Raw genomic sequence first — 14096 nt, 5'->3', positions numbered from 1 at the left:
CCCGCGACCACCCCCCCTCTCTTAATAGCACTTACCTGCATGATCTGGGCCTCCGGTGATGTCCTCCATCCGTCCGGTCAGGTGATATCTCATACTGCACTGGGACCCGATCACCTGATGACCGGGCCACAGTGCACTATGGGAGACCAGCTGACTAGAGGGGAGACATCACCGGAGGCCCGATCACCGGTTACTGGAGCAGGTAAGTAAAAAATATTTTTGACAATTTTTTTTCCTTTTTTTTACAGTAATCAGCTTGCGGTCTGTTTAGACCACACAGCTGATTACTGGGACCGACTCCCGGCTCTGCTCTCCCCGTTAGAGTCTGGTAACCAGGGGAGACCCTGGATAACGCCACCTCCAGGTGGCATTATTATCACAGGGTTTTCCCCGATAATTTTTTAAAATTTATTTTTAGTAACTCTGGTCGGATCACATTTCCCATTACAATTATGGGAAATGCGATCTGATTGCTAAAAATAGGTGATACTTAGGGGTTGGAGTTACGAATTCTACTCCAATTGCCCTATAGTAACTGTAGGTGATACTAAAATAATGTGAAAAGGGTGTGAAAACACCCTTTTTCACTTTATTTTAGTAAAAATAATGTTAATAAATAGAGCCCACAGTCATGGGAAAACAGACTCCACCCCTAGTGACAGAGAACAGAATAGTGATCAAGTACATACAATCCATCTGCTCGCATTGGCGCTGCAGAGTCTGTGGCACAAGAATAGGACTGTGCCCCCCTTACCATTGGGAAGCTAAGCTTGCAAGCTATTTTGTTGTAATCCTCATTCCTCTCCTTCACTTGAGACTGCCCAGCTGCCAAGTGGCTGTACACAAAGCAAAGACTGGTGGTGTGGAACTGCATTCGAATGGCCACCGCACCTTTGTTTCCTGTGATTCCTCCCATACTGGTCTTCACGGTATCTACAGCAACATCCCTGAAAGAAGTAAGGCCAGACAATAAACAGCGAGCAGACAGTGACCGACCCAACCACTGTCCGGTAAACCCGATTACAATGACTGACCGGATAAAAGGGGCGTGCACGGGTCTTATGTATATGAAGAGGCAGACACCGACCAGCTGCTTGGAGGCCAGGAGGACGTAGTTGTTATCCCTGGAGATGGTCTTCTGAAGCTCAGCAGTCCACAGCTTCTTGTTGGTTGTGCTGTAGAGAGATGCTCACAATCATTAACAAGCACAGAATGGGAGATAAAATGATCTTTCTGTAGTGCCCAAGATGGCTGCCTCACCTGGTAACTTCATGGGCAGTATATTTAATCCTTGGAAATTATGACCAAAGATGGCTGCCTCATCTCTCTATTATTGGCCTAATTCAGAGATGTACGAAACTTCGATGTTCACATCCATCCCCAATGGTTTGATATCTGCACATGCGCAGAAGCCACACTATGCATGCGCCGATCTTGTCCTACGCCGTTACTCACAGTGCCCAGGATGCCACAGCCTGATTGATAGGCTGCAGGCATTTCGGGGTGGAGCCTGGGACCATTTCCCAAAATGGAAGCGTGTCGCCTCCACTATGTGGGAGTGCCATTGGACAGTGACTGCGTCTTCTGATGCAGAAGCAGCCAGTCTGAGCAGCCTTAGGCTCATGGGGATGCTATGTTCGCATGGGGATGTAGATCTGATGCAGCCCTCAGATCTCTGATGCAGGCAGTAGGTGTGTTTTTACACTAAGTGCCTCCTGCGGCGTTATTTTTGCACAGCTGCTACGTACAAAGATGCAGTTACTGTGCCTCTAGCGTCCATCTCTGAATCAGACCTAATGTTCATGGCTTTCTATATTTCTGCAAATTAAGGGGGAGATGTACTAAGCATCGCATTGCGCTGTTTAGTACATACGGGGAATGTGGTAAAACCCCCAAAACTGCATTTTCAGGGATTTTAGCGCATATTCCCCGTTAGTATATCTCCCCCCTAATCCTCTGTTTTAGGTTTATACTTTCTGTAAGGCTAAACCTCTATATAATGTTAATGGTTTCTGTAAGGCGTTTTGAGTCCTTTTGGACTATATAAATAAAATTATTATTATTAATGTCAAAGCTACTGCAAGCAGCTACAATAATACATCATCACAGCACTCGCCTCGCATTGACGATGTTCCCTGCATTTAACTCCACCATCTCCTCAAGTCCATAGCGAATATATCTATTGGCTGATCTGGTGGGTACACAGGTAAGGTGAGAGGATTTGTAGAGATTCAGCATATGTGAGATATTACAAATGATAATCCAATTCCGTGACAATCAGTAAGGATTTACACATAACGGGCTCTATTTATTAACATTATTTTTACTAAAATAAAGTAGGGGTGAGCGGGTTCGGATTTCTGAAATCCGAACCCCCCCGAGCCCCCCCGATCCGAGGCCGATCCGAGTCAGGCTCGACTTTTCCCGCCTGACTCGGATCTGAAATCGAGGCAAAACGTCATCATCCCGCCTTCCAGGTCTCGCGGGTTTTGGATCCTATATAAGGTACCCGCGTCAGCGCCATTTTCTCACTCGGTTGTGGACAGTGAAGAGGGAGGGTGGGTGGGAGTTAGGGCTGGCTGGGCTGTGTAGTGTAGTGTAGTGTAGTGCAGAGTAGTGTTGTGCTGTGCTGTGCTGCTGTTGTCCATAGGGGCTGTGTCCACTACTTCAAAGTCCATAGGGGCTGGCTGGACTGTGTTGTGCAGTCAGTTCTCCATAGGGGCTGTGTCCACTCCAAAGTCCTGTGCAGTGTCCCAGTCCTAAAGGGGTGCTGTAGTGTTGTCCAGGGGGTGGTCTGTCCATCAGGGGTGCTCCCCCCAAGTGCTAAAAAAATAATATTTTTTCTGTGTTTGTGAATTGTGTGCGCAGTAGCCGCACGTGCATCAACAAAGTAGTTCCAAGCATGCGCCTGTGTCATAAGGAAAGGGCCGGCTGGCTTGACCGTTAAAGGGTGCTGTAACCCCCAAAGTACACTCCAGTCCAAACCAAATAAAAAAATATTTTCTGTGTTTGTGAATTGTGTGCGCAGTAGCCGCACGTGCATCAACAAAGTAGTGCCAAGCGTGCGCCTGTGTCATAAGTAAAGGGCCAGCTAGCTTGACCGTTAAAGGGTGCTGTAACCCCCAAAGTACACTCCAGTCCAAACCAAATAAAAAAATATTTTCTGTGTTTGTGAATTGTGTGCGCAGTAGCCGCACGTGCATCAACAAAGTAGTGCCAAGCGTGCGCCTGTGTCATAAGTAAAGGGCCGGCTGGCTTGACCGTTAAAGGGTGCTGTAACCCCCAAAGTACACTCCAGTCCAAACCAAATAAAAAAATATTTTCTGTGTTTGTGAATTGTGTGCGCAGTAGCTGCACGTGCATCAACAAAGTAGTGCCAAGCGTGCGCCTGTGTCATAAGTAAAGGGCCGGCTGGCTTGACCGTTAAAGGGTGCTGTAACCCCCAAAGTACACTCCAGTCCAAACCAAATAAAAAAATATTTTCTGTGTTTGTGAATTGTGTGCGCAGTAGCCGCACGTGCATCAACAAAGTAGTGCCAAGCGTGCGCCTGTGTCATAAGTAAAGGGCCGGCTAGCTTGACCGTTAAAGGGTGCTGTAACCCCCAAAGTACACTCCAGTCCAAACCAAATAAAAAAATATTTTCTGTGTTTGTGAATTGTGTGCGCAGTAGCCGCACGTGTATCAACAAAGTAGTGCCAAGCGTGCGCCTGTGTCATAAGTAAAGGGCCGGCTGGCTTGACCGTTAAAGGGTGCTGTACCCCCAAAGTACACTCCAGTCCAAACCAAATAAAAAAATATTTTCTGTGTTTGTGAATTGTGTGCGCAGTAGCCGCACGTGCATCAACAAAGTAGTGCCAAGCGTGCGCCTGTGTCATAAGTAAAGGGCCAGCTGGCTTGACCGTTAAAGGGTGCTGTAACCCCCAAAGCACACTCCAAACCAAATAAAAAAATATTTTCTGTGTTTGTGAATTGTGTGCGCAGTAGCCGCACGTGCATCAACAAAGTAGTGCCAAGCGTGCGCCTGTGTCATAAGTAAAGGGCCGACTGGCTTGACCGTTAAAGGGTGCTGTAACCCCCAAAGTACACTCCAGTCCAAACCAAATAAAAAAATATTTTCTGTGTTTGTGAATTGTGTGCGCAGTAGCCACACGTGCATCAACAAAGGAGCAGCGCCAAGCGTGCGCCTGTGTCCCATAAGTAAAGAGCCGGCTGGCTCATTTCTTAAAGGGTGGTGTAACCCACAAAGTGCACTACTCTCCAGCAAAAATAAAAAAATATTTTCTGTGTTTGTGTGCGCCTTAGCCGCACGTATATATCAATATAACATAAATGGAGGACCAAACTTTCTCCGATAAAAATAAAATAGGGAAAGATCAAGAACCACTTCCTCCTAGTGCTGTTGCTGCTGCTGGGAGTTGTTCATCATCCCAGAGAGGAAGGAGGAACACCACTACTTTTACTAAACAATTGACCCTCCAAAAGTCCCTAGCGATGAGGATGAAGTACGACAGCAGTCATCCTGAAGCAAAACGTATAACTGAGGCCTTGACTGCTATGTAGGTGTTAGACGTGCGTCCGGTATCCGCCATTAGTGCAGTGGGATTTAGACAATTGATGGAGGTAGTGTGTCCCCTGTTTCAAATCCCGTCTAGATTCCACCTGCATCCTCAAAGCAGCAGCGACAAGCGTGCGTCTGTCTGTTAAAGGGTGGTGTAACCCTCAAAGTGCGCTCCACAAACAATAAAAAAATTCTTTTTTTTTTTTCTGTCTTTGTGAAATGTGTGGGCTGTAGCCACACCTGCATCATTAACGCAGCAGCGACAAGCGTGCGTCTGTCTGTTAAAGGGTGGTGTAACCCTCAAAGTGCGCTCCACAAACAATAAAAATATTCTTCTTTTTTTTCTGTCTTTGTGAATTGTGTGGGCTGTAGCCGAACTTGCATCCTCAAAGCAGCAGCGACAAGCGTGCGTCTGTCTGTTAAAGGGTGGTGTAACCCTCAAAGTGCGCTCCACAAACAATAAAAAAATTCTTCTTTTTTTTTCTGTCTTTGTGAATTGTGTGGGCTGTAGCCGCACTTGCATCCTCAAAGCAGCAGCGACAAGCGTGCGTCTGTCTGTTAAAGGGTGGTGTAACCCTCAAAGTGCGCTCCACAAACAATAAAAATATTCTTCATTTTTTTTCTGTATTTGTGAAATGTGTGGGCTGTAGCCGCACCTGCATCCTTAAAGCAGCAGCGACAAGCGTGCGTCTGTCTGTTAAAGGGTGGTGTAACCCTCAAAGTGCGCTCCACAAACAATAAAAATATTCTTCTTTTTTTTCTGTCTTTGTGAATTGTGTGGGCTGTAGCCGCACTTTTATCCTCAAAGCAGCAGCGACAAGCGTGCGTCTGTCTGTTAAAGGGTGGTGTAACCCTCAAAGTGCTCCAAAAAATAAAAAACTATTTTTTTTATGTGTTTGTGACTTGTGTGCGATGTAGCCGCACGTGCATCAACACAGTAGCAGTGTCAAGAGTGCGCCTGTGTCATAAGTCAAGGGCCGGTTTGGACATCTGGTCCGGACTGAAGGACGTGCCAACAATTTCTGACAAGTCTACTGTCACTGCATATGATACTGTCCTCAAAGCAGCAGCGACAAGCGTGCGTCTGTCTGTTAAAGGGTGGTGTAACCCTCAAAGTGCGCTCCACAAACAATAAAAAAATTCTTCTTTTTTTTTCTGTCTTTGTGAATTGTGTGGGCTGTAGCCACACTTGCATCCTCAAAGTAGCAGCGACAAGCGTGCGTCTGTCTGTTAAAGGGTGGTGTAACCCTCAAAGTGCGCTCCACAAACAATAAAAATATTCTTCTTTTTTTTCTGTCTTAGTGAAATGTGTGGGCTGTAGCCACACCTGCATCCTTAAAGCAGCAGCGACAAGCGTGCGTCTGTCTGTTAAAGGATTACATCGGTGACAACATCCAAGTAGGCATGTCAGACAGTCTGTACCTGTACTGGCAGGAAAAAGAAGCAATTTGGAGGTCCCTGTACAAACTGGCTCTATTTTACCTGAGTTGCCCCCCCTCCAGTGTGTACTCCGAAAGAGTGTTTAGTGCAGCCGGGAACCTTGTCAGCGAAAGGCATAGGAGGTTGCTTCCACAAAATGTGGAGAAGATGATGTTCATAAAATGAATTATCAACTCTTCCAGGGAGACCAGCCTCCTGAACGTACAGAGGGACCTGTGGTTGTGGATTCCAGCGGGGACAAATTAATACTCTGTGAGGATGAGGATGTACACAACACTGAAGAGGGTGAGGAATCGGTGGATGAGGAGGATGAGGACCACATCTTGCCTCCGTAGAGCCAGTTTGTGCAGGGACAGATTAATTGCCAGCTTGTTTTGTGGGGGCCCAAACGAACCAATCATTTCAGCCACAGTCGTGTGGCAGACCATGGCGCTGAAATGTTTGGTTTGTTAAAGTGTGCATGTCCTGTTTATACAACATAAGGGTGGATGGGAGGGCCCAAGGACAATTCCATCTTGCACCTCTTTTTTTTCATTGAATTATGTACTGTTTTGGGCCTAGTTTTTCAAACTGCCATCCTGTCTGCCACTGCAGTGTCACTCCTAGATGGACCACGTGTTTGTGCCGCCCACTCGTATCTTTTAGCATAGTCATCCAGCTACCTCGGTGCAACCGTTTGGATATAAAAACACTATTGTGAGGTGTGAGGTGTTCAGAATAGACTGGAAATGAGTGGAAATTAAGGTTATTGAGGTTAATAATAGCATAGGAGCAGAAAAACACACAAATTCTGTGATTTTAGCTGTTTTTATGCTTTTTTTTAAAAAAAATACAGATCCAAAACACAAAACCCAGAACCCAAAACACGGAAGGGTGGTTTTGGCAAAACCAATCCAGATCCAAAACACGAAGAAAGATCCAGATCCAAAACCAAAACACGAAAAGTGGCCGGTGCACACCCCTAAAATAAAGTGAAAAAGGGTGTTTTCACACCCTTTTCACATTATTTTAGTTTCACCTGTAGTTACTATAGGGCAATTGGAGTAGAATTAGTAAAATTCTACTCCAACCCCTAATTATCACTTATTTTTAGTAAAGCAGATCGCATTTCCCATAATTGTAATGGGAAATGTGATCCGACCAGAGTTACTAAAAATAAATTGTAAAAAAATACCGGGGGAAGCCCTGTGATAATAACGCCACCTGGAGGTGGCGTTATCCAGGGTCTCCCCCGGTTACCGGGCTCCCACTCTGCTCTAACGGGGAGAGCAGAGCCGGGAGTCGGTCCCAGTAATCAGCTATGTGGTCTAAACAGACCGCAAGCTGATTGCTGTAAAAAAAAGAAAAAAAAAATGAAACATTTTTTTTTACTTACCTGAATCCAGGGACCGGTGATCGGGCCTCCGGTGATGGCTCCTCTCCGGTCAGCTGGTCTCCCACAGTGCACTGCTGCCCGGTCATCAGGTGATCGGGTCCCAGTGCAGTATGGGAGATCACCTGATCGGGAAGCCCAGAGAAGATCACCGGAGGCCAGGAGGATGCAGGTAAGTGTAATGAAGGGTGGGGGGGGTCGCTTAGCATCGTGGGGGGTAGCAGCGATGGTGGGTCGGCGCATGCGCGGGCTCTTAGTCGCGGTATTTTTTCCGAAAATACCGCAACTAGAGTGCGGATGGGATCCGCAGGGACAGAGCTTTATCGCAAGCCCTGTCCCTGCAAGGGATTTATAGTAAATCCCTGTGATATTGCCTGAATTCACAATGCGAATTCACTCGGTAATATCACACTACAATCCGCATTCAATATGCGGATTGTAGTAAATAGAGCCCAACATCATAAAAAAATAAACAAAGTGTATAAAACATTATTACAGCACAAATACAGGTAAATGCACTATGGGCAGCACAGGTGGTGTAATGGTTAGCATTGCTGCCTCACAACACGGAGGTTGTGGGTTTGATTACCGCAAGGCTCTAACTGTGTGGAGTTTGTATATTCTCACCATGCTTGCGTATTCCTCCCACAATCCAAACATAGGATTGTAAGCTCCACCGGGGCAGTGACTGAAGTGAATGGCCAAACTTTTCTGTAAAGCTCTGAGGAATATGTGCGCGTTATACCCCCAGCCCTTCATGCCCTGTGTTGTATTTTGCTTTTACAAGGAAGCTGCAGTCTGTACTAGCTGCAATTTAGCCAAATGTAAGACAGATTTAAAGAAGAACAGACTGTGCAGAGAGTCCAACTGGCATTCAGATAAAATGCAGTGAGCCCAAACCATTGTGATATATACTGTATATATTTATTAATACACTGAAGTGTGCAATGTTTCCATCCCTCATCCTCTCTGATCCTTGCTCAACCCAGTACTGGGAAGGTGTATCCAACGAACAGCTTCTGCTTTGTTGGATGCACCTTGATAGTACTGGGTTGGGCAAGGATCAGAGAGGACGAGGGATGGAAACATTGCACACTTCAGTGTATTAATAAATAATCAGAAGGGTGTTGCTTAAAACCAGACAAGGAGGTATACCAGATAATCAGGTGGCTTTATAAACTCAACCATCCTGGAGACTTCAAAACAGCGGCAAGAACCCTGTTACCTTAACAACAAGCTATTCACTTTAACATAACATTTCTATCAAGAAAAATAAAATATTGGACGTGGCTTCCCTGATGGCAGACTTAGCTGGTTCCTAGGGATGGCCACAAGTCTCTATTAGTCCCGTCAGTCAGTGGCCGTACACATCACCAGATCTTATCCACTGACTGGCGGTACCTTCCTAGTATTAAGCCCACATACACTGGAACCAAACTGCTTTCATGTTCCAGTTAACGCATGGTATATGGCTTCATAAAATCCACAATAATCAAGAGTTACCCCAACTATACAGCCATTGATTCTAGAGAATTTGAAAGACTTGGTAACAATCGCACGAAGAATGTGAGCATAATCCTGCCAAACTGGAGCAGGACTTGCTGATTGAGAACATATATAACTTTGTGGTCATCATCAGATGATCAGACCTACACCCTATAGAAGAACAGTAAAGTTTATTTATTCTGGTAGAGTACAGCAGTAGCAAACAGTACAACACATGCAGCGCTTAGCACACAGCAGAGATACAGATCTTGTTACCTTGGAAATCTTGGATACCAGCATTTTTAGGAGCAACTAGTAGCCAATCTGTCAGGGACTGATTCCTCCAACTATTTACATTCCATGTCCCAACAGAGACCCGGATCTTCCTGGGGTTGGCGTACCTGTAATGACTCTCACACATGCTCCGTAATACTCTTGGAGATGCTAGAAGAGACAAGGAATGCCTTCAGTCAGTCTGCATACACACATCCAGTTATTAGATAATATTACTTAGCAAGTAACACAGTTACTTACTTAAATGCACTATAACCAGAATAAACCAGACATTGGCTTCATTTCCTAAACTGCTAGGATTTGAAGACCCATACAGTGTGAATATGATGGTTTATTTCTACACCACAGAGAATGAGGATACAAAAGTTTCAAAAACATTTTCCAATACGGGCAAACAAATCATTTGCTTTACTGAAGACTGGCAGACTTAGGGATATATTTATCATGATCTGAGGGACTGGAGGAACCCAATCTGAAGAGTTATAGGTGGGTGGTGCCCACCGTGGTATGGGGTGGGGATGGTTGCCTACCCCAATAACTAAATTTGATTAGTATGTTTGCATTAGCTTTTTCTAGGCCACCTAGGGTTTAGCGAATGATTAAACACAAGGTAAGCCATCATACTTAAGTGGCTTAATGGGAACAGCATTTACTGCATCATTGATGGCATCTTAAAATGTATTTATTTTTTGTACTTACCATAAAAGCAATCAATCTGGGGAACATTGACAATGGGTTTTGAGGAAGAGACTGAGGAGTAGGCACTAAATAGTTAACTATAGAAGCTGAAACTTCCCCTTCCCTCTAAACCCTCACACCTCCTCTTGCTTATCACTTATTTGTTTAACTAAGCCAAAGGAGAAATCAGGTATTGTAGGAACAACCAAACAAGAACCAAAAAACACCAACAAGCAAACTGACAACCAGGGACGGAAATCAGTTTTCCCAAGATGAACTACGGTAAGTACATAAAATCCTCTTTCTGTTGTCATCTTATCTGAGCAACACTGACAATTGGACTTGCCAAAGCAAGCATTAAGGAAGAGCCGTATGTAAAACCTTATGAGCAAAGTTTGCATTCTTGGCCACAAATGTGTGAAAATGCTAAATTTTGGTAAACGTGTCTACTGAGGACCAGGTGGCTGTCCTGTACAGCTGCTAAATCAAGGCATCCGGCAGTGCCACCCAGGAAGTGCACATAGCCCAAGTTGAGTGAACCAGATAGGATCAGGAAGAGAGAGGAGATCTTGCTGACTTTGAGACTCTATAAGCTGAAGCAATGGCCAGGAGAAATGCTACTTTCCAAGCAAGTCATAACAAAACCACTGACTCTGGAAACTCTATTCATCTAATGGGCCAACCCTGCATCTACAGGATTACAGACTAACTCAGAGGAAGGGGAATGAGAAGGTGGAACCTGCTCCAGCGCCAAGGGAACTGAACACTCACCTCAGACTGGCTGCAAACATCACGTACCTCTTTTGCCAAATATGCAATGGACTGGGCCATTACCTTCACCCAATATCAGTGCCATCCAGAGATATTCGTCTGGTGGAATATCTCTGGATGGCACTGACCAAGTGTCTCAGTCTAACAAGCTACACAAAGGGACTCCTGCTCCCTACTACTTCTAAGGAGTTTGATAGAGCATTTAGAATAAGCATAATGCACAAGATGTGCAGCCCCCTGCTTAGATTGGGGAGGTCTATCTCTCTTTGCAGATGAATTGTACAACCAGGTGGTAGTTGAAATGCCAGCTGTTGGGATAAGTGCACTCCGAATGCTGGCGCTGGAATCCTAACACCAGTCAGAATCCCAGTGGTAAGTAGTGGGGCTAAGGGGAGGGTTGAAAATTAGGGTTAGGTACTAGGGTGAGAGATAGAGTTAGGCAATAGGGGGGAAGGTTAGGTTTAGGCGCTAAGGGGGGAGGGTTAGGTTTAGGATGCGGGGAGGGAGGGTTAGGATACTTACCGCCCCTCATCAGTATTTTAACCCTAACGGGATGCCGGTGACAGGATTGTGACTGCCAGGATCCTGAGCATCAGCATCCCGAGCATTGGTATCCTGTACCCAACCCATACAACCTACTGTAGCAATCACAGAGACAAAAATACACACACCTGCGCTAATATAAAACCTTTAAAACCTGTAGAAAACTGTAGGCTAACTATGTGACTGTCAACTGACTATAAAATACAATAGCCCATGGCTAATCCAAATTCTACTTAAGTAATTTAACAATGCACAGAAATAATAGGTATATAGTTATAGATATATACAGAAATAATACCACTGGGCAAAGAATCTCAGGCAAACCAATAAAAAATAAAAACAAAAAATGTGAAAAAATTAATTTAAAGAGGAGGCCATGAAGATCTCCTTATTGGCTTACTAGAGACTGACCAGAATATTATTAGGACACTGTAGGAAGCAAATTATCAGCCTAATTAAATTTAAAAAAAAATAGCTTTAATATCTTTTGCAACATGACCCTGTCCAGGACCCAGGTCAGTTTTTACCACAGTGCCAGCTCTGGTTATTGCAGATAGAGATATATTGGTGTCATGAGACATAGGGGAACGCTCCAAGCTCTACAGCTAGGGTCCAATGAGTCTGTATTTCACAGTCAGCTATAAAATGCTTAATAGCAATGATATGGAAGGTCACTGTAGTCTAGATGTAAGCACGCGAATGTGGTCTTAGGCTTTATAACAATTAACCCACATTTGTCAGATCAGCAATTTCCTTCCCCAACTCAGTGTAAAGATCATCTGCCAATAGGCAACATGTCTTCTCTTTACCACCCGGTCGTTTGTCTCTTTCATCAAACCAGATTTGAGGTAACGACCAGTTTGCAGTGTAATAAGAATTCTTCCTTTTTGTACAATCACCTTCATATGTGCACAGATATATTATTTCTGCTGCTGGAAAGTAGAGATCTGTTAGTAGACATTAGATGGGCAGGACCATAGGCAAACGCAGGGGGGGTTTCCGTCTGCCTGGAAACCCCCCTCCCCAGCCCACACCATTACCACAATAGAAGTAGTAATATGATAGAATTTTACTAGTGCTGCATGTTCTTGGAATGGTGCCCACAGCTAAAATAAAAACATTCAGCTCAGACAGGATGGACCTACTGCCGCATCTAATGGCTTACTGTGATTGCTTGTCCAGTATAAGCTGGAATTATGACACACACTACACTTTGTATGACATATATTAAAGCTGGATAAGTACTAATTATGCCCTCTTTCTGGACTGGCCACACTCACTCTAAAATCGAGCATTTGGAAACCCCCCTCTAGAAATCCTGCGTTTGCCACTGAGGACAATGACTAACCTGTGGATGGAACATTCTGCTTGGTATCTATGGCATAGTCAGGTGGATGGATCCAAAGGGAATATATCCCTATCTCTGCAATCTTATAAGAGATGTCAGTCTTACGGCAGAGATTCAAATGACCACGAAAAGGTCGCTGCAGGATCTGCCATTGAAAACAGATAAAAATATTAATCAATATCTATACTTACAAACCAACTCTTATTACATGAAAAACAACAAACTGACCTCATGCCGGGTGGGTCCTAATTAAATGCACCCCCACCCTTATATTTACAACTATTACTACAGATCAATCTGACTGATTAACCTCTTTAGTAAGTTTTTTTCCATCAGACAATTGGATACAGAAACAGCACAGATGTAGCTGATCCGTCCCAACATCGGTTATGCAGGTGGACAGGACTTTAAGCATGTTACAAAGCATACTGTCATCCAATCATGGAATTGAATGAAAATAATGTTGGCCAATATGTGTAATTAGTGGATTTACATTCGTTAAACATTGTTTATTAGAATTACCCTGAAATACTAAGGGGTCTATTTACTAAAATCCGCATTAAAATGCAGATTGTAGTGTGATATTACCGACTGAATTCACATTGTGAATTCAGCCAATATCACAGGGAACTACTAAAAATCCCTTGCAGGGACAGATCTTGCGATAAAGCTCTGTCCCTGCAAAGCCCCTCCGCACACTTACCACTGTATTTTTTGCAAAAAATACTGTTAAAAGTGCCCGTACATGCGCTGACCGGCTATCGATAAGCCCTGCCCCTCCCCCCCCCCCCCCGCTTAATTACACACCTCTGGTGATCGGAATCCGGTGATGTCCACCGTGGCTCCAGGCAGCTGGTCTCCCATCCTGCACTGTGGCCCAGTCAGCTGATGACCGGGTCCCTGTGCAGGATGGGAGACCAGCTGACTGTAGGGAGGACATCACCGGAGCCCCGGTCTCCGGTCCCTGGACTCAGGTAAGTTATTTTTTTTATTTTTTTTTAGCAGTGTATCAGCTTGTGGTCTGTTTGGACCACACAGCTGATCACTGGGGCCGGCTCCAGGCGTTATTATCACAGGGTTTCCCCCGGTATTTTTTCACAATTTATTTTTAGTAACTTGCAGACAGATCGCATTTCCCATTACAATTATGGGAAATGCGATCTGATTACTAAAAATATGTTATAATTAGGGCTTGGAGTAGAATTTTATGAATTCTACTCCAATTGCCCTTTAATAAATTTAGGTGATACTAAAATTATGTGAAAGGGTGTGAAAACACCCTTTTTCACTTTATTTTAGTAAAAATAATGATAATAAATAGAGCCCTAAAACTGTTTCTGCGCTATTGTTAGGCATAAACATACATTTGTGCGCCCGCTATATATATGTGGCACAGACATTGATGTCTTTAAGTTGGACGCATCTTGGGTTGCATGTGGCTCAGCACACAAGTACGCTTTTATGGCAATAAATTTTTTGCACCTATACCAAGTAAGTGACAGGAACTGGTGTCTATATCCCACAGGACACACGATTTCTGTACTGGAAATTCTGCTTGCCATAAGTCAGCAATCCTGTATTGTGAGAGCAGGTGGGAGTGGAGTCC

The 14096-nt window shown here is 44.5% G+C and overlaps 1 pseudogene; it reads right to left on the bottom strand.

Moving 5' to 3' along the window:
* The window catches only part of LOC148543375 (polyphosphatidylinositol phosphatase SYNJ1-like), a 59741-nt pseudogene that overhangs the window by 6017 nt on the left and 39628 nt on the right, over positions 1-14096 (bottom strand).

Source organism: Taudactylus pleione, unplaced genomic scaffold (assembly GCF_031769625.1).
Source record: "Taudactylus pleione unplaced genomic scaffold, aTauple2 ptg000004l, whole genome shotgun sequence".
Lineage (NCBI taxonomy): Eukaryota > Metazoa > Chordata > Amphibia > Anura > Myobatrachidae > Taudactylus > Taudactylus pleione.
The sequence above is the reverse complement of the archived record's forward strand: the minus strand, read 5'-3'. Positions and strand labels throughout refer to the sequence as shown.